Below are 23,320 nucleotides of genomic sequence, written 5' to 3' on the forward strand. Positions count from 1 at the left end.
GGTGAAAAAACATGGTTAGGACAACCCGTAATCGTCTGTGCCTCTAGAAGATATTATTAGAAGACAATTAACCTAAATTGTTACGGCAACGTTTTATTGTAGCTGCACCTACGCACCCACAAGAATTGTGAAAAGCGTTTCAGGGGCCCTTTGATTTGAAAGTTGAAACTATCCCTTACCTCCTAATGTCATTCACTCGTGTAGTCGCAACATTGACGGGCAAAGTACACTAGTTATAGGAAAACTAAGGCGAATGAAAACCACAAGCGTCCGGAAATTATGAAGAAGCATTTTTAGAAACGATCGACCATTACGATACTCCCTATTTCGACAATTGAGCGCGGCTGCATATATGTTTTCATTTCATGATATTGGCTGGCGTGGACAAATTGTCTTGTGCGGCACGTTGCAAACGGAGCGAAGTGTGCCGCGACGGCCTGGCTAATCTGGAGATCGCGAGTGCCAGCGCATGGGTGACGCATGGGTGCGATGCACAACAGCCGCCTCGAGCAAATCTGCCAGGCGACGCGGTCTACTTTGACGCCATCTGTTTGCCATCGTCACCGCACCTTCGTCTCCATTGGTTTGTTTGCTCGGTTACGTAGCCATCCCCGGCGCTCGCCGCAGGAACAAGCGCCTAAGAACTGCGCTCTAAAACAACCGCAAACCATGACAATCAAAATAAGCGCGAACGAGAGTCAAGCAAACCTGATAAGTGCCAGCAAGCAGATCCGAGAAAAACATTGTGCGAACCGAGTGGTCCGGCAGATGCGATATGCATCGAGCGGTTGGGCGCGTTCGCATGAAACCAGTTTCTGCATCCACTTTACCGAAAGGGCCGCTCTCTTTAGTCTTCGTCGTTCGCGGCTTTCATCTCCCGCTCCTGGTTAGCTCTTTCATCCTTGGCTGTGCTGATTCGCTCGGTTACGCCGCCTACGTTGTTCGCCGCAGAAATGGGCGCCTAACGACAGTGCTCTAGAAATGCAGTTAGGATTAAGTGTAGCCAAACATGGGCATTAAGAATACAAGAATAAATGGCAGAGATATAGCGCATGTTTGTGTCGGCATTGTTCTCTCCTCGTTTCCGTGTTGCGCTGCAGCTCATTTGAATTCTACGTGACTGATCAACAAGCCCTACTTCCAACTTTCGGCGAAACATATTTTTGTGAAATAATATGATGACGCAGTAGCAGCTCAGCGCGATCTTAGTGCATGCGAGATACCTAAGACCATCGAAACATAATGTACCTTTGCAGAAACAAAAAGCGCAGCGCATTCCTGTTTTGGCATTTTTAACAAGAATGCTTTGTGCCGGGCTCCACCAAGAATTCTCGGGTGTACAAAATTCATGTAAATGGCATCCAGAAAAGTGGTGTTTTGTGTCCAGTAGAGCGGCAAGTACGCCTAGTTGGTGGAAGTCCATCTTGTAATAAGGGGGTTACTGTGCTATAAACACACGGACAACAGAACTAGAAGTGGACAGAACGCATGCAGCAATCTCTGAAATAGAGCCACTTCGCATTCTCTGCAGTTTCTGCAGGGAAGGTATGTTTTACTGGAATGGGGCAGCGTGTTGTGCGTATAGCAAAAAATGGGAGAACCAGGGTCGCTATTGCGATGACGCCGCGAACCAACGCTGCAACTGACCAGTGTGCCTCGCGCACGATGTTCATATGTATTTTGCGCGGCATACTGCATTTATAAATTAAACCGCTTTCGAAACACAACTGAAATTATTAGAATTTCCGAAATAATCAACAGTACAAACTTTTAGGATGCGCCATTAACGCTGCGTAAGCTTGCACGTTTCCACACACATATCTTAGTGTCCCTGATCGTCTGCTCAGCGTTTCAGGTGCGGAAGAAAACAAATTCTCGTCTGCTCATTCCGTTCGGTAAACACGCATATGTTTTTCTTATCAAAGTATTCTGGAACACACGAATATGAGAAGCCCGGAAAGAGCACCTGCACTGTGTCTGGTGGGTTGCACAGGATCTCGTTCGTGTTGCATCAGCCAGAAAAGCGGTCTTCGAGTTGCCCTGGAGGAAAGAAAAATGCATTGCTCGGTGACGAATGCGGCCACTATCGCTTGGACATATCACTCTGTATGAGGGCGCCGAAGGACAGGAATGCAGCCAACCTTCCCTATGGGCCCTATGCGAAGGATCCCAGAGTTGTTCTAATTGATGTGTAGGAGCCTCAATGCACAAAAAAATTGTACAGGGTCTCTTATGTTATCCCTCAGATGACTTGAAGGCGACAGCCCAAGCGCCCTTTGACGTTTGACGGGCGCATGACTTACACATAACCCTTATATCGCTTAGGCTACTTCGCCTACTCATCCCCCTAATTCGCTTACTGATCCTATTCATTTGCTTACAGATCCGCTGAACTCACTTAGTCATCCCCATAATTCACTTAGTCTACTTCACTTAGTCATAACTCTTAATTCGCTGAGTCATCCTCATAATTCGCTTAATCAGCCTCTTAATTCGTTTAGTCTAATAAGCTTCGTCAACCTCCTAATTCGATTAGTCACCCTTTTAAAACATTTAGTAATCAATATTCATTCTATCGCGTCAGCTCGCCTGAGTAATCCACTTATTTCGCTTTATCATCCTTCTTAATTCCAGCTTGCCGCAACATCCACTCACAAAAGCACTCATATAAACAGTCGTCTTGAGTAAAATATTACAGCTAGGTGGCGTATGAAATCTGTAACGAGAATGCTAAACCACCTATAGGACCGTGGTAAACCACCAAGCGCAGCCACACTAAGGATGCGTAGAAAGTGAACAAGATATTCTAATTCATCCATACGCATCGACGTATAGGCAGGGAAACTTATTTTACGTGCGTTATAACAATATAGTTTGTGAGCTCGTATTTCTCCGCACCCAGAAACGATGGCTCAGGGTAAGCTTCCATTACAATATGGGTGACAATCGCGATTTGCTCGTAAATTGCTCGTAACTCTATTGCAATAGAGTTACGATTTGCTCGTAACTCTATTGCAGTTTGCACCATAGTGTTGGAAGCGTTTATTTCTCAGTCTGGAGTTCAGAAAACAGAGGTATCCCGAATTCCTGAGAGCAGCTTGACGTTTGTACCCTGAAATTTGTACCGTGCCGATTGCTTGTGGTGTGCAGCGGCTCAGTTACAAACTAATCCTTAGTGCTCCTCACCTTCTTGTACATTTGTATTTCCCAGTATGCTAGAGTTGGAAATATTTGTCTGGTTATTTGCAGCTTTCATCTATGCTAGATACTTTTACTGAGTGAAACGACACTAGGGCTTTCAGAGTCAAATTCAAGGTCGCGCGGAATGTGCGCAGTGGGTCGTGCATTGGTCATGGTATTATCACGTGTCTGTTACATGGCCGAAGTTAACTTTTTTTTTACTTACTAGCATATACTTTGCTATTGCAAATTATTTGTGCAGAAAGCACGCGCTTGGCGAGTCCTCAGATAAGGGGATAAACGCCATCAACTGCAAAGAAATGCTATCGCATAGGTACCTTTTCGCGAAACAGTTTGTCATAGACAACCGAGATGGCGGTTCCGGCGGCACGCCGTATGTCGCCTCAGCGACTGCGCACGAATACGAAACCACTACCGCTCCCACCTTGCTTCTGTGCGATAAGCTGTCGGAAATGCAACTAAGTTTTTGCTAAATAATGCACAGTACTCCAATCATGCCGGATTCAATCATGTGGATTGAAGACGTGTGGCTGCAAAAAGAGTGACTCGCATATTAAGGAGTGGAATGAATGTGCTCAGCCACGTTGGTGGACCCTTGTTGCAAAATTCGTACGTGTTACCGGCACTAGCCTTGAAACAAAGTGCTAACCTTGAAACCGCTGCTAACCATGAAACTGCTAACCTAACCTTGAGACAAAGTGCTTCAGGCCCGAAACGGCAGCAAGAGTGAGTACCGCTCGGTAAACAATGACAAAGGGAGTAGCGCCGCTTCGTGGTATAGTACGTTTCGCGCGCAGTATCTACACATATCTACCCTCTATTGGCACGGAATCTTGCGTCCACTCTATTGCTAACGTGTCAAAAAGTGAAGTGCACACATTAGAATATATGCGCATCATATACGCACAAGAAATGACGGACTACACCGATAGCGCATGAATGGTCGAAGGGGAACGTTTCATGGCGGTCCAAAAGAGTAAGCGAGTTACTAGCAATAATACATCTTTAATGCTTGGTACCACAATGTAGAAAGCAGCAGTTTCAAGCCTTGTTCACAGCAAGAACAAGTCTATTGGAAGTGAGTACACCCTTGAGCTTTTGGGCAGAAATAATCAGATAGTGACCGCACCAAGCAAATTGACTAAGACAGAAACTGGAGGAGCCGCTGCTTTGAAGTATTTGCCTAATAAAGAACGAAGAACAAAACAGAGTAAACCTGACTCAATTCATGAACGGAAAGTTTGGATTGCTTCGAATATATATATAGCCTTGCTTTTAAAGCATGCACCGTATACGGTGCTCGCGTCCTTTGGACATAGATTAATCAGCTTCCGAAGCGCTCTTGCGTCTTTTCGGAAGCTGTGACCAAAGTTTCGTGTCGTCCACCCAGTCATAGTCTATGATATCTCCCGAAACAGAGGTTTTCTAAGCAGCACGGGCTTCATACGCATCGTTTGTAAACGCGGAGGCAAGGGGGGCAGTTGAGGCAAGCAGTGAACGGTCACATTGTGATCAAACTTCGCAACGCCCACGGTATCGCCACGAAAAGGGTCAGCAAAAAATTTCAATTGCGACTTGTTCGACACGGAATGCTGTGTAGTTGCGTGATATCGCAGCTGCTTGAAAAATGCAACACGACATATCAACACCTGTGCAGATATATTTTGCTGAATGCTTAAAAAAATTATGGGATTTTACGTGCAAAAACTACTTTCTGATTACATGAGGCACGCCATAGTGGGGACTAAGGAAATTTGGACCACCTGGGGTTCTCCAAGATGAAGGTTTGATGTATGTTGGCACAAGGGCCAGGTATGACCAAAGAGCGCCATTCTTTAACGTGCCCCTAAATATAACTACACTTGTGTTTTTGCATATCGTCCCCATCTAAATGCGGCTGCCATGGCCGGGATTCAATCCCGCGACCTCGTGCTTAGCCACTCAACACCATAGCCGCTAAGCAACCACGGCGGGTGCAGAATTCATGAAGAAAAGTAGCCCAATTTTATTCAGGTGCGCAGAAATTACCGCAAGGTACTCCGCTTTTCTACGCATTACCCTCTTCTTTGGTGCACTAAAAATATTGTGTCAACAGAGGTAAAAATAACTCTCTGAATGACTATTTTAAGACTGTGAACGTCACATTTGATAAGTTGAGTCAAAATGCGCACTCTTATGCTTCGGAAACTCTCTGCGGCTAAGCAGCAAAATGTAAAATAATGGAGCCTTTTACAAGATACATAAACTAAAGCAAGATTTGCTGTTTTTAAAGCTCTGTCATTTCGCTGGTTTGTTAGTTAAACAAACGCGTGGCTCTGGATAAACTAAACGTAATTTATCTAAAAAAAAGAGATACATGTTAATGGAATTGCTTTTTACGAAAGCCTATCGCAGCCACGAAAGAAGATATGTTTCGTATAAGTCGAAGTGTGTGCATTAATCAGAATACTATTTTCCTTTGCACAGCGGTTGTACCTAGATATTGACAGTTGAGGTATGAACTACAAACTATCAATGGTTATTACCTTGGCGTTCTTGGCTGCTACTCTACTCACTGCTGCAAGTGCCCACAAGCCGGAAAAAATTCTGAAATTTCAGAATGGTAAGTTCGCTTTAAAAAGATTTTTGAATCAATGCGTGTCTTGTGCGATGTTTTTTTTTTATGGACCACCCATAGCATGCCGCGCTAGTCACCGCACAACCCTCAGATTTAGGACAAGGATTCAAGCGCACTTCTTGCGGCATGGTAGAAATGTTCCTTGAAGCTGACCAATCAAAACGAGATGATGTCCTCCGATTTTTTTACGTACGCGGACAATACTGCCACTGGGGCTACCACGGACGACTCACCATGTACATGTCTTTATTAACGTCGACAAGTGCATGCTATTGAAATCATAATTCTGTATAATCCCAAATGCCTCCGAAATTGTTCCGCGTTGGGAAGTTGCTCTGCACGCTGAAGAGTGCGAGGAGTTAAGTTGTTTTTACGCGTCCAATAACTTCACAAATCAAATAAAGATCGCAGCAATTACGATCAGCTAGCGCTGTCTTTCACCGTTGACCCTGTTCCCTTGTGATGATCTTCTTGCTCTTATGCAAGGCTCCATGGAAAGTTCGCTCCACAATGTGACAGCCGGATCGTTATGTGCACATCTCCCGTCAGCTACGCTGTCGAACCAGTTGTACTATTATTGGAGACGTTCTGTCCTGGCCGTGGCACGTGCTCATCAGTCGCCCAAGGCCGTATCAAAGCACTCTCGTCTTGTCATCGAACCAAGTTGCCACGATTGCTTCCCTACGTCACCGGGACAATTAAGAAGCTGCTTGTTGAGCTGCAGATGTTGTACACGTCTGAAATGCTGGTGCAAGGAACGACCAGCCTTCTTGAATTTGCGCTCTTAATGCCATTAGCATTCTTTTCCGGAACTTCACGCAGTTTTCGGCATGTCTCAATGTATGTATGTATGTATGTATGTATGTATGTATGTATGTATGTATGTATGTATGTATGTATGTATGTATGTATGTATGTATGTATGTATGTGTGCATGTGTGGGTGTGTATGTGTGCATGTGTGTGTGTATGTGTGTATGTATGTATCTGTGTAGGTATGTGTGTAGATATGTGTGTGTACGTATGTGTGTGTGTATGTGTGTGTGTATGTATGTGTGTGCTTTTAACAGAGTTAAACACTCATGTTGATGATGCTTTAATTGCGAATAATGGCAGGTTTCGATAGCACATGCAGAAAAATGGTGCCTAAATATCCTGAACATAGGTGATTTATTGAAATAATGACATACAGGTACCTCAAGAACGCTGCCGAATAAAAGCACAACATGCATGAGTGCTAATCGGAACCATTTCGTCGTGCGTTTCATGAGGGAACGTTGTCAATGCTGACCCTACCCCAAAGTTCGAGGAATAGGCTATTTAGCCAATGCTGAACCCTCGTCGTAGTGCAGCAATGAAGGGGGCTAGTTAGTGAACGTTCATGGTTATATTGCGCTTAGTTTTACACAGGTGATATTGCGTGAAGGACAGGACGTGGACGCACATAGCACAACGTACGCTACGTACGTCCATGTCCTGTCTTTCACTCAATATCGTCAGTGTAAAACTAAGCGCAATATAACCATGAACCTCGCCGTAGTGTTTGTCATTGGTGCCACAGAATGGAGCAGTGAGGAAAACTCATATCACGTTGCAGCTCCACCAGACAGCTTTACGCTCTGAATTCTCGCAGGAAGAAACTCGTAAATGTGGTCCACAAGAGAGGGATCGTTCCGCAGACGTGCCCACTCCTTTTCAACAGCACCCCAAAAGTCGTCTGAATTGCATCTTGTCAGGCCAGGCTACTCGGCGAGATTTATTTTTCATCAGACCCTATACATATTTAATAATATTGAGGTCCGGGCTTCTGGCAGGCCAGTCTAAGGCCATTGCGCTGGGGCTGTCAAGAAGCTCTCGAACTTTAGTGGCTGTTCGAATGGACGCCCCATCCTGCTGAAAGCCCGTATTGAAAGGGACCGGCCAGTACGTAAAGTAAAACAACTGTTTCTAATACATCTGTGCAAGCTGCTGCCCGTCATCAGCCCTTTAAGCCTCTGGAGCGCTCTTAGGCCTTGATAATTCACTGCTCCCCACACGGTGACTAACGTGCGCTCACTGGAGCGAACATTGCAGACGTATCTTTCGCCATCCCTGCGTGATAAACCGTACATGCCTTCAGCACTGATAAGCCGCGGCATTCGAAGAAGCTCAAATACCAAGCATTAAATTAACGTTGGTACAATACTCCTGTCTAGAGGCGTACACACCAGAATTCCCCATCCTAAAACCCAAATACAACATAAACACATATATTGTCATTATAGTGGTATTTTCATTAATTACCATAATTAGTACGAAGACTCTATGTATAGGTGTCAGTATGGCTGTAATTTGTCTCTCATAAAAGAACGCACTCGTTTTCTATCTCTTTTTCTCGGCCTAGAACATCATGCAGACATTTTTTTGCCCGCTAGTGCAATATTTGCAGCATAAAACCGCTAGAAAATCAATATTACAGGCTGCTTTCTGGACGGCAAACACATTGCCTGCGGAGCCAGCGTGTACTGAAGGTGGCTTCGTCGCTGAAAAACGGGGGCGCCAGTTGTTTGGTGTCCTGTTTTGGACAACGGAAGGGAAGTCCAAGCGCTGATCGCTGTCTTTTTCTTTTTCAAGCTTGATTCTGTGTGCAGCAATTCTGCTTTTTATCGCGACTCAATGAAGCTACCGACCTATGGTCCGCGTGGAAACGTCCAATCTCAGAATATACAAAATTTCCCGGATGCTGAGAAAGTGGTCTTCAACAGAGGCTGCTACCATAAGTCGGTCATATTCATTGGTTGTAGCACATTCTGGTCTAAGGCGGGTAGCATCAGCAAGCCGACGCTCCTTGTGAAAAGCATGGAGCACTCTGTTAACAGTGTTAACAGTTGCCAGTGGACGTCTCGCAGACGCCGATATGGCTCTGAGGGTCATCGTGCGCCCCTTCACCGTGATGGCTCTTCTTTCATCGATTGTCAAGCGTGGTTCAATTGTTGAAGTTCTAATCCAGCATCAGTAAAGTCGCATAAAGAATATATGGGCATTTCTACAGCAGCTGCCTTACTCGCGCACGCTCCGAACGCAGAATTCAGGAGCGGCGAAGCACCCGCTTCTAGGCAGCATGGCGAGAAATAACACAAAAAAATTATCAGTTGACAAGTGGATGCAAATCTGCTGCAAGAAAAATGAGACCGGGAAAAGAGATTAAGCTTGCAGCGTAGCGCCGAATAAAGCGATTCGCTGCGCTTTGTTTGTTTTTGTTTTCTAACTACACCGTTTGGCAAATGTTTTTTACAATGATGAGTCTAAACCAAGAGGTCCTGATGCAAATGTTTGTGGATACAGCGCACCATATCCGATTCTGTGCGACCAAACGGTCTCCGACTAGAAGGACGCGGAGGCGACACCCAGTCCCTCATTCTTCTTGACTTTGCAACGCGGCGACGCAACCATAGAAGAGAGCACACCAAGAGGATTGTGATCAGTGGTATCTACGTCGTCATCTTCGTAACACATGACTGGCATTTGGAACGAAGCATGAATCACGTAAACATTGCGCCTACCTGTCAGCAGACATAACGCCCCTCAATTTTCCAAAAGCAGCGTCATTCTTAGATCTTTGCGCCACCCCTATCTCCCCGACGTTTCCTCCTCCACATCTCCTGTCGCCCCAACCTCCTCCGCTCCCCCATTGACCAATCTGTGTCACGTGGAAGCAGGCGCAGCGCTTTTGTATATTTTTTCTCTCCAGCGCAGAACTCGGCACAAGGCTTCTTTCTTTAGCATACGGCGAGCGCAACGCACAAAGTGTGGATACATAGGATCGGGCGGGTTGGCTTTGAGAAAGTGGCAAAAACGCACGGCTTTGTGAAGTGCCGCGGTTCCTCACAACCTCTGCTTTTGAGCCTAGTTCATGCATGCCGCTTCGGAAAAGTGTATGTGCTCATGCTGTGCCTGTTTTTAACGCGTTTAAGGTGACTTTTTTTCAGATGCGCTCTCTTTGTTTCATGTAGTTTCGTCTTGCGGCGAAAGTGAACGCATCTGCAGCTGGCCTGCGCGACACAAAAGCGACTTTATTCATGCTATGTTTTGAGCTCCACGAGAAGTTAGCGCATTCTTGACGTTCTTGCAAGGCTCACTATGAGTGACGGATGCAGTCGTTTAGCTTCGAATGTATGCCCGCATATAGTGATTTGGTTTATGGTGATTAAGGTTTTAACGTCCCGAAGCGATTAAAGCTATGATGCAGGTCGTAGTGGATGGCTCCGAATAACTTTATTTAGGTCGTCCAGGGATGTAGTTGTACGGAGGTAAATTCCTCGTTGGCGTTTCGTAATTCTCGCGCGGGCGTGGTAGCGCTGCGCCAGAAGTTGGTGCCTCGGCGTCATTGTATTTCTTTATTACATTTTATTTACTAGTTGTAACAACGTGTCATTATTTCGTATTATTCGCGGTGCCTCCAGGGCAGCAAAGCGGCAACAGGAGCACTTGTAATGTCACGGGCTCTCCAGAGGCCTCTGTTAGCCATTACATGGGCTCTCCTGCCCGGAGCAGTACTTGAACAAAAAAAAAATCGACCGTCGCGATTACCAAAGCACCCTAAAACGACAAAAGCGTCCCGCCACTGCTACAACATATCGCGCCCGTGCGAAGAGAATTACGGAACCCCAAGGAGGAATCTCTCCACAGGCATCTTGCATTTCACCTCTATCCCGGCTACTGCCGGACGCGTCCTCAATGTTGGAGGCATGAGCAGCGGCTACTCGCACGTTTTGTGTGCAGGATTATAATGGCCTAGAAAGGCCGCAAAGGACCGCAGGCCCACTGATAAAGATTAGCATTTTTACTCCTTAACGTTAATATTTTTAGGCGTCCAATTAAATAAATGGGTATCGCATGCGTCATATGCACTGTATGTGAGTATGTAAGTAAGTAAGTAAGTAAGTAAGTAGGTAAGTAATTAAGTAAGTAAGTAAGTTTATTTTAACCATCACGTCATACATCATGATGCAGGGAGACCGAAGTACAAGCTGTCTTTCAACAGCTTGTGAACAGCATGTGAACCTGCAAAACCACGTACATATACTTCCACGTTGTCAAAACCTCAAACACTGGTAAGTGCGCGCGTGTTTGAGCACACCGCGCACATGCGTCGTGTTTCTGCAATACGAACTCTCAACGTGCGCGCGCTGTACGCCTTAAATAATGGTCCTTTTCTCTACTTTTTCCACAATTCCAACACGGCATTCTTAAGGCCGGTTACCGACTGACGAAGCAAGATCTCGATTGAAAGAACTGCTTTGCAGGGCTCATACGAAATTTTCCGCGGATTTCCTCCGGTAGCGTGTGAGCCGTCGTCTGCTGCGGCAGGGCCAGCATGGGCGGCGCAACCGTCGAGACCGCGCCGAACGGAGGAGGAGGGAAGTGACTGGCGTTACTTTTGGAGATTGAGGCGTTTTAAGCAGACGAAGGAACAAGCGTGCGACATCTCGAGCCTACAAAGAGAAGGCGAGATTTTCCTGCTGGCATTTCACTGCCGCAGCGGCTCGCCGCCAGGTGGTGCGGCCGCTCTGGCGCAGCTGCGTTTTAACGCTGGCGACGCGCCGCGCCCGTGTTATCGCTAGTGCGTACGGGGTTTTCGGCGGCGATGTTCGCTCCGCGATAGATATAGAGTACTGCGTGTCGTCTGTTCACCGATAACGCCATAGGTAAGGCATGCGGCGAGCCTGTCAAAACAAAGCGCTGCATTAGCGCAGGTGTGTCTGCGCCGGCTGCACTGAATCGCGCCATCGCGTCACCCTCGCCCTCCCTCTCTCGATGTCCCGATTAGTGAGTCCGTCGTGCTACACTTCGCTCCATTTGGAACGTGCCGCACGAGAGTAATTATCCGCGCCGGCCAATATATCGCGAAATAAAAGCACGCATAGAGCTGCGTTCAAATTTCGCATTAGGGAGTATCGTAGTCTTTGGTGAATTTCTTATTCCCGATAACGCCAAGAAATCGAGCTTGATGTCACCAACGCTCACAAATCTAATCGCACCCGAGCACAATGCTCTCGCACACCATGCGTGATGTACTGTAGTACTGAGGTGATTCTCCATAATGTAGGAGAACCGAACGTAAAGGCAGAAGTACACGGTTTGGCACATGCGTTTGCGCTCATGAACTTGATTTGCACCAAGTTTACCTGTAAAATTTTCAGACTTGTCCTATAAGAAGCCTGCAACATCATGAAGATGCCGGCTGTTTGTAACCACACCAGATAAATAATTAATTTCGTAGAAGTCCTACTGGCATCATATTATTATTCGAGTTTTGAAATTGGAACCTCTAAACAGTAAATTGAGCAGTTGCTTTTGTACTGAACGAAGGTACGGTAGTCAACTTTACAATAATTGATCGAGGTAACTAAACCAAATGAGCTGTTTGGGGCCAGTCCTCGAGATAGTCTTGTTGAGCGATGAAATTTTGAATTCAACATGCTTATGTGAGAGCCCCGCGAACAACAGTTTGCAAATAAACTCTATGAAAGCGTAACTGACGTAGAAAAACAACATCTGCTAGGTCGACCGGACCGCGTCGAGCCTTTTGTGATATTGTCATAAATAGTATTGCTTCGTGAGAATGTTCCTTGCGATCAGTCTACTTTCGTTATTTATTCACGTTGCTGTTACGAAGGCAAGCAGTTTGAAGCTTTAATATCAATATAGAAGCGAACGTGTGCCGCCGAAAGCTTGCTTGGTCGCTGAAGTGATGCACGACGACGCACGACATGATGATGGTGCAGCTTTAGCGCGTTGCTGGCATGAAGACAATGCGCTGCCACCGAGGGAAAGAAAATAACGCATGGTACCAGCTAGTGCAGTGACGATGGTAGTTGCGCCATCATGACGAAATCTGAAGCCGCGCTTTTGATGCCTCTTCTGCTTATTATTTTATGTAGGTTTCGCTTTCAGAACGAGAATGGTTGAAGTGCGATGTCATTTATTGTCGTAGCTTAGATTTAAATACTGGCTTAAATTAAATATATATGCAATTGGCCTCCGAGTGCAGGTGTAAGCAAGGAAACGCACTCATACACAAACACACGCTCACACGCACACAATACGCACGCACAGATACGAACACATCCGCGCACTCTCCTTCGCACGCACACACACACTCTTTCTTTCCATCACATGTACGTACAAAGACACTCTTTCTCACTCGCTTACACGCACTCTCTCCCTAACACACACACACACACGCACACACACACACACACACACACACATACCTACTCTCTCACATGCGCAATCTGTATCGCACGCACTGTCTCTCCCTCGCGCACACGCACGCACTTCCTCTCTTTCAAGAAAGCACACTCTCCCTCCCATGCACGCTATTTCTGCCTCACATGCATGCAGACACTCCCTTTCTCCACCGACATACATACTCTCTCCCTCGCATACTCACGCACACGCACGCACAATTTTTCTCTCCGCTCGCACACACACTAACTCACACGCACACTCTCCCTCGCACGCAAGCACATTCTCTCTCCTTCGTACAAAAACACTGTCTCTCCCTCGCAGACACACGCACACACATTCTCACTTCTTTGCACAAAAAGAAACTCACTCTTCCTCGCAACACACATAAACCCACACGTTATCTCTCCCTTGCACAGAAACACACAATACGCACGCACAGACATCCACGCGCACGCAAACACGCCCAGATTTCTTCGCACGCATGCATGCTGAAACACGAACACAAACGTTCGAAACGTACAGGTTCGCACCGCCCACGCATGTATCGAAAGCATGGAAGCGCACGCGCACCCAAATGCGCGCATGCGCACACGCCAAGAAAGCTCACGCACGTGTACACGCACTCCCGTGCTTCCAAAGGCAAAGACGGAGGCAGGCGCACACATACACGCATCCTCAAGACGGGCACACGCATAGTCGGTCTCTCTCCATTCCGGCTGCCTCTCAAAACCCTGCGTGAGCAAACAGACTCATTGACACTCGTTCTTCAATAATGTTCACACTTTAGCTGTAATAAATCACTTTATAATTGAATTTGTCTCTTGTTCAAGTGATCGTGTTCTCTGCCGGGAGTGTGCAAAACGATTTCCTCCTGTCGTGTGACTGCACCGCCCATCTCTGGCCAAAACGCTCCTTTAACGGGCCACCAATGCTCGAAGAAGTGCCCTAAATGCATATGTTGTTAGAAGGAATTTTCCTCTCATATATATATAAATATATATATATATATATAGATATATATATATGTATATATATATATATATATATAAACGAAGAGAGGAGGTGAACCGAGGGTCCCGATTTTTATTAGTCATATCATAAGAAGCCAACAAACAATGACACCAAGGACAACATAGGGGAAAGTACTTGCGCTTAATAAATGAAATAAAGAAATGATAAATTAATGGAAATTCAAGTGGATGAAGAAAACAACTTGCCGAAGGTGGGAACCGAACCCACAACCTTCGCATTTCGTGTGCGATGCTCTACCAATTGAGCAACCGCGGCGCTCTTTCCCCATCCACTTTTTTGGGTATGTATGTGTCCTGTAGAACCCTGGGAATGTTAGCCAGCGCCACCACTTACAATTTATATTTCTTTTTTCATGTATTAAGCACAGGTATTTTCCGCTATGTTGTCCTTGGTGTCATTGTTTGTTGGCTTCTTATGCTATATATATATATATATATATATATAGATAGATATTATTTTGCCTGTTCAGTTACGCTTGTTCATTGTCGTGAAGTACTGAAGGCGAATGTCAAGAATTCCTGTACATGAGGTAGTTCGTGGTCTAAGAACAACGCGCTGCTTTCCTCGTGTAACTGGACTCAAAAGAAACCGTCGGTCCAACATAAATCAATGGCAATGTCCCACTGGTCCTGTGCTGATCTTCAATGAATCCGTTTGGCGCCGACATGGGTCACTAAGTGCGTGCTATTCTGCAACTGCCGCATTTCAATGATCCACGTTGATGCCTACTCTAGTAAAATAGTATGTATCGATATTCATTTAATCTCTTTGAGGGCAACTTGCATCGGCGATTATGTTCCTCTCTTTAATGGAGAAAAAATAACTCATTTAAAGTTTCTCCACCGCTTGGCGGACTCACATCACCGACATGGTCTGCAGACAAGCACGGATGGCATGACTTTGCCGCTAAATGGCGCAGCCTGTCAGGAAGGATGTAAGAGAGAGGAGCCTAGCTGCGTATATAGTTGATACGCAACGACTTTTGGTGGTTGAATTACCGGGTGTGGTTGCATTGCTTCAAGGCAACTCGCATTAACTCCTTGCAAAGCACTGTTCTTGTCAGTCGTCAGCTAACGTTGTATAATCAGGAATTCTTTCTATAACCAAGCATTCCGCGCAAGGCATTGTATAAATAGAAACCAGCATTGCGTATAGAATAATTTTTCTTGTACAGCGCTCACCAATTGAAAATTAATACTCGTACAACATTGCTTTCGTACAGGTACTCGTACTTGTACAACATTGCACCGGTGGGCGCTGGTGACTCTGCGATGACGCACTTTACAGGGAAGCTGTTTATGCGGACCCGCTGATGTCGCTGTCGCACTTCGCTAACAAAGGGCCCGGTGCCCTAGTGAGAGAGGAAAATAAGCGCACAACAGGGGGAAAGGGTCGAGTGGCCCCTTTCCCCCTGTGGGAATGCTTACGTGAATCTTATATGGTTTTCACACGATGCACTTTCAGCGATCGACCCAGATCGCCATTGAATTTATCGATGATTCACTCCACCGTGCAGCGAAAGAAACAAATGCTATGGTGGCGGTTGGCGGCCAACGAACAGCGCCCAGCGACTGAAACGCGATACTAAAAGCGCGTGGCCGCCGGCACTTATTGCGCCAGCAAGAAGTACCGGCAGCCACATCATCATCATCATCATCATAATCATCATCATAATCCTAGTTACGCCCACTGCAGGGCAAAGGCCTCTCCCATACTTCTCCAACAACCTCGGTCATGTACTAATTGTGGCCATGCCGTCCCTGCAAACTTCTTAATCTCATCCGCCCACCTAACTTTTTGCCGCACCCTGCTACGCTTCCCTTCCCTTGAGATCCAGTCCGTAACCCTTAATGACCATCGGTTATCTTCCCTCCTCATTACATGTCCTGCCCATGCCCCCCCCCCATTTCTTTTTCTTGATTTCAACTAAGATGTCATTAACTCTCATTTGTTCCCTCACCGAATCTGCTCTTTTCTTATCCCTTAACGTTACACCTATCATTCTTCTTGCCATAGCTTGTTGCGTCGTCCTCAATGTGAGTAGAACCCTTTTCGTAAGCCTCCAGGTTTCTGCCCCGTAGGCGAGTACTGGTAAGACACAGCTATTATACACTTTTCTATTGAGAGATAACGGCAACCTGCTGTTCATGATCTGAGAATGCCTGCCAAACGCACCCCAGCCCATTCTTATTCTTCTGATTATTTCCGCCTCATGATCCGGATCCGCCGTCACTACCTGCCCTAAGTAGATGTATTCCCTTACGACTTCCAGTGCCTCGCTGCCTATTGTAAATTGCTGTTCTCTTCCGAGACTGTTAAACATTACTTTAGTTTTCTGCACATTAATTTTTAGACCCACTCTTCTGCTTTGCCTCTCCAGGTCAGTGAGCATGCATTGCAATTGGTCCCCTGAGATACTGAGCAAGGCAATATCATCAGCGAATCGCAAGTTACAAAGGTATTCTCCATTAACTTATATCCCCAATTCTTCCCAATCCCGGTCTCTGAATACTTCCTGTAAACACGCTGTGAATAGCATTGGAGAGATCGTATCTCCCTGCCTGACGCCTTTCTTTATTGGGATTTCGTTGCTTTCTTTATGGAGGACTACGGTGGCCGTGGAGCCGCTATACATATAGTCACATCAATCTGATGCCATCTTCGGCTGGTTGTTTCTGAGCGCTCCGGAGCGCTCTCGCGAGCGGCGTTGTCTTCGGCTGGTTGAAAGAGCGTGCGCGCCCTGCGTTCGGCTGGTTCTTCTCGATTGATCTCCTCCATCTTCGAGCGCTCTTAGGCGCTCCAAGCCCTGTCGTCGGAGCAGTAGTTGAGACTGAAACCTCATTGCAGCGCTGCGTCGCTGCTGTTAGCGACGGCCCACCGTAACCTAGGCAACCTAGGCCACTGCATGCCGGCGTCTCGACGAACGCTCGTCCTGCGTCCGCCGGTTTTTCCGGCAGCGCCGGGAGCTTTGGATAGGCGAAACATCGGACGTTGGCAGTAGCCACGTGGTTTCGCATCTGCCATTTCCTCCTCCGATAGTGAGTCGCACGTTCGGCTTGCGCGCTTGTCCTCTAGCTCTGAGCTCGGGGAACGCCGGATCTGCCGGACTCTGCTTCGGGGACTGGAGGCGACCAGTCGAAAATACCATAAGACAAATCCAACCAATCGCCAAAACGACTACAGCGCCCGCATCTCCGATGGTGGGCCTCGCGCACAATATAAGGAGCTTTGGATTACTGGAACCGGACATTAAAGGGGCCATAAAGGTTACTATGAAGTCAAGTTAAAGTGATAAAGCAATGCTCTAAAACGTCTAAGGCGTCAATGTAATCGCGAACAGAGCTTTATTAACCGAGAAATTGAGGTAAATGCGTGACACGATTTGAGGCCCCCCCAGCGACATTCCGGTACTAGCCCGATGACGAAGGCACTCCTCATAATAATTTATATCACTAGTACTCAACTACTCGTATTAAAAAGATCATTTCATTAGCTTATAAGATGAAATAAAATTCTGCTTGTCTATTTCTGTTCGATTCTAAGAAAAAATAACATTTTGACGTTACCCTCCAGTAGTATGGGAGGTCGAACGGTTTCGTCTTCGCTCGACTCTGCGCGCCCGACTCTGCGCCTCGCGCGCTTTGGAGTTTCAGTTCTTTCGTTATCGCGTCGTGCTGCACTGGTTCTGCTGCCTCGTGAAACTTGCATTTGGAACAAGGAGCGTGAATGCCACGTCCATGTGATGTCGTGGGATACGCGAACGGTCCGTGGAACTTGGCTAAGCGCAGTTGAAGCAGCGAATCCAACTTTATGTTCACTGTGTGCCAACAAGTGAACATCTCCGTTCGAAGTGGTTAAGTGCCGTATCTCTCCCACAGCGCGTTTGCAAAGAGCCGAAAAATCGCATAGTGTGAGAAATCGCATAATTGAACGCCGACTTACTGAAGTCGTGTGGAATGCCTTTCAAAGCAATGCTTTCCCGTAGCGCTGTTCCGTCACACTTGCCTGCATTCACCGAAGCGCAAGAACAACTGCAGGTGGAAGATGGGGCGGTGAGTGCGGCGTTTCGTTTACACGAAGGAAAAGCTACAAATGTGCGAATATGTGTAGTCATGACATGCAGTTGGCGTCGTAGTTGTACGCAACGACGCCGGCAGCGCGAGCCCTTAGCAGCTGGTCACGTTCATCAGTGCTTAAATTGCTGAAGTCGAGCCCAGCATCGCGAGCCAATTTGTCGTTGTTAAGGTCGTCCATTGCAACGAGCGTCAAAGTTGGCGTCTAATAAAGAACCAGCTTATCGTCGCGCGCTTTCCCTTCCGCTAGCCACCATAGTTCCGCTTTCGCGCTGCTGTCGCCTCTGTTTATGGCCTCGGGTTTGCGTTTTGCGCAGAAAAGCGGTAGCGCTGTCTGCGGGCGCCGTTTTATTCACCGACGGCGCAACCTCACTATGAGACCATGACGTCACCACTTCTCGACCAGAGGCTGGGCGATTTGAAATGCGCTATAGTTACGCGGACGCTTCAGAACGCATTTTCTCTTAAAATAAGTCCCTTCTTCGCATAAAACAAGTGTTTCGAGGTTCCTGGGATGGTATTTCAACAGTCCCCGTTGACATAAGATTAACCTTTACTGTTCCTTTAAATCCCTGCTACAACTGCGGTACAATTTTGCTTCTTCCTCAGGAGTACGCACTCCTCGGGGAAGACAACTAGAAGTGCATACTTCCCAGGGAGAAGCTGCCTACCACGAGCGTGAGCGAGGGCTGGCTCGTAAATGGACTCGTCGTCATACGGCCGACCTCGAGCTGTGCGCCAATGATGCCGAGCATAAACGGCAGCGCTCCTAACGCATTCTTACCACGGGATGCACGCTAAAGCGAAAATGAGGGGAAAGAATGGTCAGACAGAATATTAACAATACAGACCCCTTGCGAAGTTTGATTTGCGTGGTGGAACACTCGATGTAACTAACACAATTTCGCTGTTCGACCGTGTTCATGGACTGGAAGGGGCGGTGATATTTTTTCTGTCACATGAAAGAGAAAATCTTTTTTATGTGCCATAATTGCATTCGGCCTCCTCAGCAATCACTTAGCTTTCACGGATGGCGAGAAAAGCGCCGGCGGCCATGCTGTCGGAACACCGCGTTTCAATTGCTGAGCACTGTCTATATGGGAATCCTACCACTAGCCTCCTTCATTCATCCGGGTCTTCAGCATGTACGTAAATGACATAAATCACATGAAATGAAACCAAAACCTAAAACACATATTGATATTTAATAATTGTAGCACGCGAGTTCGCAAGGCAAAATTGTCAGCGTGACACGAATTTCCACATGGTCGACTCCAAACTGCGAAATCCTTTATCTTTCCAATAATGTAAGGTCGTACTAGCTGTTCATTATGGGGTCACGCAGATGCCACAGAAAATAGCGAACATTCATAACAATACAAATAAACTGCCAATAAGACAACAGAAAACAGAATTCACGAAACACATAATTTACAATTTTGCTTCAAAGTAGCCAGTATCAGTCCAAATTTCCATACCTGGCATCATTTCCACGCCACATCGTACTTCTACAATTCTAACAAGATCCAGTAACTCATCCTTCTGTGCAAGCGAAATCCGGGCACATTGCGCTTACAGCTCTTGATGCAGAAGGCCACAAAAGCACCATCACCCTTTTTGAAGGCGATACCATAGTACAAACGCTACTGAATGTTGGCTAGCATTCGCCTTTGAGTGAGTTCACATTGATAGTCGATAATTTTCATGCCTAGCATTCTAAGGAGTGTTGACAGAGTGTTCGGTGACTATCTACCTGTCTCTCAGTGTTTGTATGTTTGTATCTAACCATATTCGCGCCAACCTAGGCCAACCATGGTCGAATGTTTAGAGCATCGGGCTGGCTGTGGTGAGAGAACAGCGTTCCAAGTCAACCATCAGACTAACTTGAGTCTCTGTGTATGTGTCAATGTATACGTATGTGCTGCTCTTAAGCGAAGCTCTGTCTCGCCGACATGGGTGACTGCAGTTGCGAGTATGCGTATGTCGCACTCTTCAATTAAAGTCTGATGACCACTTGGAGCACTCTGTATGGTCCATTCAGCCTGTCTTGGTTTTAGCGAACCTTTCTGTTGCAGGCTTGAGTCACAGGATAGATGTCAGTGGGTATGTGCTACTCTGAAATGTCAAAAAACATCCTTTAAGATTACCCGATACTAGGCGGAATCCAACACACGTCACACGGGTTCCTCAAGGCCAGCAATCAGCCGAATGCTCTTGAGGAAACGCGCAAGAGTAGTCCCACTGCATTACACGCGTCATTTCTAATCTAAAAATTTTCACGTTATTTCCCCTATTCGCGTTCCAAAAGTGCAGAGTAGCGAAAGAGGCGCGTCCTTGGTAATTCTTTCTACTTTTCCTGCTTTGTTTCCAAGTCTTATGACCGAGGCTATACTACACAGCTCGAGTTCGCTTATGAAGGCAAGATTTGTACACTTGAAGCTGAGGAGGAGGAGGGGACAAAGGGGAGGAAAGATAGGGTTGTTAGCCAGCTTAAGTACCGGCTGGCTGCCCTGTACCGGGGAAAGGTGTAATGGGAATAAAAGGAGAAAGAAGATGAAGAGGGGAAAAAACGAAAGGGGAAAATTCACAGAGGAACGCGATACTACGCGCTACAACATTCAAAGGCGGTCGCACAATTCGCATGTCCTTAAAAACATCCGCAAAGCTCTTAAGGCCTTGAGTGCCGAAGTCCGTCTGGACCAGTGTCCTAGAGCTTTTTCCTCTGCAAAGGGGCGATTGTCCAGTTTTTCGAGCGCGGTCACGAGCGCTGTTCTTGGCACTTTGTAACAGGGACATTCACAAAGGAGGTGCACAATCGTCTCCTCGCATCCGCAGGTGTCGCGAGTAGGGCTGTCGGCCATTCCAATGCGGAATGAATAGGAGTTCGTGAATGCCACGCCGAGCCATATGCGGTACAGAAGTGTTGCTTCCGGTCGTGGCAACCCTGGTGGAAGACGGAGTTGCAAACTTGGATCCGATCTGTGAAGACGTGTGTTCGTGAATTCACTGGTGTTCCACAGAGTTGGCGTAAGCTCGCGTGCGAGGGAGCGAAGACTTGTGGCTGCATCTGATCTTGACAGCGGTATGGGTATAATCTGGGCACCATCATGGGCCGACCGGGCAGCGTCATCCGCACTGTCGTTTCCCGAAATTCCGCAGTGACCCCGTTTCCACTGGTAGATGATGTTGTGCCCCTTGTTTATTGCGTGATGGTGAAGTAGTCGGATGTCTGCGACTAGTTGCTCATTTCGTCCGTGACTCAAAGGGGACATCAGAGACTGGAGAGCTGCCTTCGAGTCACATTAGATGGACCATGAATGTGATTATTTGTGACCAATAAACTCCAGAGCAGCACGGACAGCTGCGAGTTCTGCAGCCGTGGATGATGTTCGGTGAGACGTCTTGAACTTGAGGGGTACAGACTCTGCGGGAATTACCACTGCTCCAGCTGAAGTTTTAGAGGAGGCAGAGCCGTCCGTGTAAACGTGGATGCGTTCTTTATGCTTATCATGTAGAAATGGAAGCACGGTTTGTTTGAGGGTGAAAAATGACATCTTCGTTTTCTTTTTGATACCGGGTATAACAAGAAGAGCCTGGGTTGGATGGAGGCACCACAGCGGTACAGATGGTCGTGCCGCAGGCGTGAAGTTTGACGGTAAAGGTCCATGGTTGGCGGCAATAATCGTGCTAAACGCTGAACGAGGTCGAGCGGCCGGAAGGGAGGCGAGATGATGCGATGGAAGTCGGGCGAAGTGCCTGATATGCATACTTAAAGCGTCAACTTGAAGATACGTATTGATGGGGTGGTCATGCACGATTGCTATTGTTGCTGCCATGGATGCCCATCTGGGCAGACCAAGGCAAATTCACAGAGCTTGAGCTTGTACAGATTGGAGGGCACGGAGGTTGGTCTTACCGGTCCCACCCAGTACAGGTAAGCTATAGCGCAGGAGACCGAAGAACAGTGCGTTATAGAGCTGGAGCATTGCACTCACAGACGCACCCCATGACTTTCCCGCAAGAAATCTGAACACGTGGGTTATCATGACTAATTTTCTTTTTAGGTAGGAGATATGAGGACTGCAGGAGAGGTCTCGATCTATTATCACTCCTAGAAACCGGTGCGTCTTCTCGTAGGCAATCGGCTGTCGATTAATTCTGACAACGTACGGTTTCATTGGTTTGCGCGTGAAAGCGACCATAGAGTACTTCTCGGAGAACACCTCCAGACCTCGCGCTCGAACATAACCTGATGTTAGTGTGGCCGCTTTTTGAAGTCTGGCGCGCACTTGGGGACGCGTCGCTCCTGATGACCAAATGCATATATCGTCTGCCTAGATCGACACATGAATGGATTGCGGTAGGGTATGAACCAGGTCGATGAGCACGAGGTTAAATAGAGTGGGGCTCAAGACTGTGCCTTGTGGTACGCCACGGTAGGTTTGTTGTGCTGACGCACCATCCTCTGTTTGCACAAAGAATGACCTGTCCTTCAAGAAGTTGAATATCCATCGCAAAACAAGGCCGCCTAGGCTGACATCGCCCAAGGCGTCCAGGATGGCTCGATGGGTTACGTTGTCATAAGCGCCTTTAATATCCAGGAACATCGCCGCTGACAGCCTCCTTAGGCTTTTTTCGTGCTGTACAGACGAGACAAGATCTACGACGTTGTCTACAGAAGAGCGTCCGCGTCGAAAGCCTGCCATAGCGTCAGGGTATAACTTGTAGTGTTCTAGACACCATTCTAGACGCATCAGCACCATCCTCTCCTCTCCATCAGATTTCCTAGATAACTGGCCAGAGCAATGGGTCGATAAGACGCCACATCTAGGAGTGATTTACCTGGTTTGAGTAGAGGCACAAGGCGGCTGGACTTCCATGCAGCCGGAACCACTCCTTCACGCCATGAGTTATTGTACACGTCCAGAAGAGCAAGCCGGGCTGTTTGACCGAGGTTTCCAAGAGCTGCATATGTCACCCCGTCAGGCCCAGGCGATGAGGAACGTTTGCACGCTGCCAACGCCGCCTGCAACTCCTCGATGGAAAACAGATTGTCCATACGAGAATCCCGATATATTGGAACATCACGGGGATCACGTGTAGCCAACGATGGCGTTAGACCAGCAACCTTGAAACAGAAGTCCTCCGATACGTCAATCTGTCTG

The 23,320-nt window shown here is 47.2% G+C and overlaps 1 long non-coding RNA gene across 1 annotated transcript in view; it reads left to right on the top strand.

Annotated features, from left to right (window-relative positions):
* LOC142590550 (uncharacterized) overlaps window positions 1-23,320 on the top strand; it is a 53,710-nt gene that overhangs the window by 9,847 nt on the left and 20,543 nt on the right. The window contains exon 2 of the long non-coding RNA XR_012830174.1: window positions 5,668-5,803. This is a non-coding gene — a long non-coding RNA (uncharacterized LOC142590550). The remainder of the gene's footprint in view (window positions 1-5,667; window positions 5,804-23,320) is intronic.

The sequence above is a fragment of the Dermacentor variabilis genome, chromosome 8 (assembly GCF_050947875.1).
Source record: "Dermacentor variabilis isolate Ectoservices chromosome 8, ASM5094787v1, whole genome shotgun sequence".
Lineage (NCBI taxonomy): Eukaryota > Metazoa > Arthropoda > Arachnida > Ixodida > Ixodidae > Dermacentor > Dermacentor variabilis.